Source organism: Hyperolius riggenbachi, chromosome 4, assembly GCF_040937935.1.
Source record: "Hyperolius riggenbachi isolate aHypRig1 chromosome 4, aHypRig1.pri, whole genome shotgun sequence".
NCBI lineage: Eukaryota > Metazoa > Chordata > Amphibia > Anura > Hyperoliidae > Hyperolius > Hyperolius riggenbachi.
Window position 1 is genome coordinate 29,403,227 of NC_090649.1, and position 2,500 is coordinate 29,405,726.

The 2,500-nt window shown below is 52.6% G+C and overlaps 8 non-coding genes across 8 annotated transcripts; all 8 read left to right on the forward strand.

Moving 5' to 3' along the window:
• Nucleotides 1-183: 183 nt before the first annotated feature.
• On the forward strand, nucleotides 184-255 carry TRNAQ-CUG (transfer RNA glutamine (anticodon CUG)). Its single transcript has one exon. It is a non-coding gene; the product is annotated as a tRNA-Gln (tRNA).
• Nucleotides 256-354: 99 nt separating this feature from the next.
• Nucleotides 355-436, forward strand: TRNAS-UGA (transfer RNA serine (anticodon UGA)). The gene has a single exon. It is a non-coding gene; the product is annotated as a tRNA-Ser (tRNA).
• A 389-nt stretch (nucleotides 437-825) lies between these two features.
• On the forward strand, nucleotides 826-897 carry TRNAQ-CUG (transfer RNA glutamine (anticodon CUG)). The gene has a single exon. It is a non-coding gene; the product is annotated as a tRNA-Gln (tRNA).
• A 99-nt stretch (nucleotides 898-996) lies between these two features.
• Nucleotides 997-1,078, forward strand: TRNAS-UGA (transfer RNA serine (anticodon UGA)). The gene has a single exon. It is a non-coding gene; the product is annotated as a tRNA-Ser (tRNA).
• Nucleotides 1,079-1,469: 391 nt separating this feature from the next.
• On the forward strand, nucleotides 1,470-1,541 carry TRNAQ-CUG (transfer RNA glutamine (anticodon CUG)). Its single transcript has one exon. It is a non-coding gene; the product is annotated as a tRNA-Gln (tRNA).
• Nucleotides 1,542-1,640: 99 nt separating this feature from the next.
• TRNAS-UGA (transfer RNA serine (anticodon UGA)) lies at nucleotides 1,641-1,722 on the forward strand. The gene has a single exon. It is a non-coding gene; the product is annotated as a tRNA-Ser (tRNA).
• Nucleotides 1,723-2,113: 391 nt separating this feature from the next.
• TRNAQ-CUG (transfer RNA glutamine (anticodon CUG)) lies at nucleotides 2,114-2,185 on the forward strand. Its single transcript has one exon. It is a non-coding gene; the product is annotated as a tRNA-Gln (tRNA).
• Nucleotides 2,186-2,284: 99 nt separating this feature from the next.
• Nucleotides 2,285-2,366, forward strand: TRNAS-UGA (transfer RNA serine (anticodon UGA)). Its single transcript has one exon. It is a non-coding gene; the product is annotated as a tRNA-Ser (tRNA).
• The last annotated feature ends 134 nt before the right edge of the window (nucleotides 2,367-2,500 follow it).

Consider the following 2,500-nt stretch of genomic DNA (forward strand, 5'->3'; position numbering starts at 1 on the left):
TACAATCCCGGCACCAACATTCTCTTTTGGCAGCGGCGTGATGGGATAGGGCTAAGGGCTTAGGTTGAGAGGTGGGGGGTGAAATCACCAAGAAGTGACGAGAAGGGAAGATGCTTTTGACGCGCATGCCTCTTACATGGCAACCTTGACGCTCACAGGAAGAGAAAACCGTTGAGAGGGCAAGGTTCCATGGTGTAATGGTAAGCACTCTGGACTCTGAATCCAGCGATCCGAGTTCAAACCTCAGTGGGACCTTTGTTGGGCCCATCCCGGACACTTTTGAGTACTTCATTTAGGTGATGCTTACCGTCGCCCTTATATCAACGGATGCTCACAACGATACGCCGCAAGCAGGTAGTCGTGGCCGAGTGGTTAAGGCGATGGACTTGAAATCCATTGGGGTTTCCCCGTGCAGGTTCAAATCCTGCCGACTACGTTTTCACTTCTGCTCCTCTTCAGGAAGGTCTGGACTTGTGTTCAACCACCACCCGCTTGTGCCGTTGGGGTGCGGAAAATAGTGGACGCGCCCTTCTCCGTTTCAGACAGAAGGTCTCCTTGACACCTTCACCAAGTGAAGGGTAGGCCTGTTTGGCTGGGAAGAAAAGGGCAAGAACCTTTTGTGCTCATACTGCACGGCGGTTACATACAATCCCGGCACCAACATTCTCTTTTGGCAGCGGCGTGATGGGATAGGGCTAAGGGCTTAGGTTGAGAGGTGGGGGGTGAAATCACCAAGAAGTGACGAGAAGGGAAGATGCTTTTGACGCGCATGCCTCTTATGGCAACCTTGACGCTCACAGGAAGAGAAAACCTTTGAGAGGGCAAGGTTCCATGGTGTAATGGTTAGCACTCTGGACTCTGAATCCAGCGATCCGAGTTCAAACCTCGGTGGGACCTTTGTTGGGTCCATCCCGGACACTTTTGAGTACTTCATTTAGGTGATGCTTACCGTCGCCCTTATATCAACGGATGCTCACAACGATACGCCGCAAGCAGGTAGTCGTGGCCGAGTGGTTAAGGCGATGGACTTGAAATCCATTGGGGTTTCCCCGCGCAGGTTCAAATCCTGCCGACTACGTTTTCACTTCTGCTCCTCTTCAGGAAGGTCTGGACTTGTGTTCAACCACCACCCGCTTGTGCCGTTGGGGTGCGGAAAATAGTGGGCGCGCCCTTCTCCGTTTCAGACAGAAGGTCTCCTTGACACCTTCACCAAGTGAAGGGTAGGCCTGTTTGGCTGGGAAGAAAAGGGCAAGAACCTTTTGTGCTCATACTGCACGGCGGTTACATACAATCCCGGCACCAACATTCTCTTTTGGCAGCGGCGTGATGGGATAGGGCTAAGGGCTTAGGTTGAGAGGTGGGGGGTGAAATCACCAAGAAGTGACGAGAAGGGAAGATGCTTTTGACGCGCATGCCTCTTACATGGCAACCTTGACGCTCACAGGAAGAGAAAACCGTTGAGAGGGCAAGGTTCCATGGTGTAATGGTAAGCACTCTGGGCTCTGAATCCAGCGATCCGAGTTCAAACCTCGGTGGGAACTTTGTTGGGCCCATCCCGGACACTTTTGAGTACTTCATTTAGGTGATGCTTACCGTCGCCCTTATATCAACGGATGCTCACAACGATACGCCGCAAGCAGGTAGTCGTGGCCGAGTGGTTAAGGCGATGGACTTGAAATCCATTGGGGTTTCCCCGCGCAGGTTCAAATCCTGCCGACTACGTTTTCACTTCTGCTCCTCTTCAGGAAGGTCTGGACTTGTGTTCAACCACCACCCGCTTGTGCCGTTGGGGTGCGGAAAATAGTGGGCGCGCCCTTCTCCGTTTCAGACAGAAGGTCTCCTTGACACCTTCACCAAGTGAAGGGTAGGCCTGTTTGGCTGGGAAGAAAAGGGCAAGAACCTTTTGTGCTCATACTGCACGGCGGTTACATACAATCCCGGCACCAACATTCTCTTTTGGCAGCGGCGTGATGGGATAGGGCTAAGGGCTTAGGTTGAGAGGTGGGGGGTGAAATCACCAAGAAGTGACGAGAAGGGAAGATGCTTTTGACGCGCATGCCTCTTACATGGCAACCTTGACGCTCACAGGAAGAGAAAACCGTTGAGAGGGCAAGGTTCCATGGTGTAATGGTTAGCACTCTGGACTCTGAATCCAGCGATCTGAGTTCAAATTTCGGTGGGACCTTTGTTGGGCCCATCCCGGACACTTTTGAGTACTTCATTTAGGTGATGCTTACCGTCGCCCTTATATCAACGGATGCTCATAACGATACGCTGCAAGCAGGGAGTCGTGGCCGAGTGGTTAAGGCGATGGACTTGAAATCCATTGGGGTTTCCCTGCGCAGGTTCAAATCCTGCCGACTACGTTTTCACTTCTGCTCCTCTTCAGGAAGGTCTGGACTTGTGTTCAACCACCACCCGCTTGTGCCGTTGGGGTGCGGAAAATAGTGGGCGCGCCCTTCTCCGTTTCAGACAGAAGGTCTCCTTGACACCTTCACCA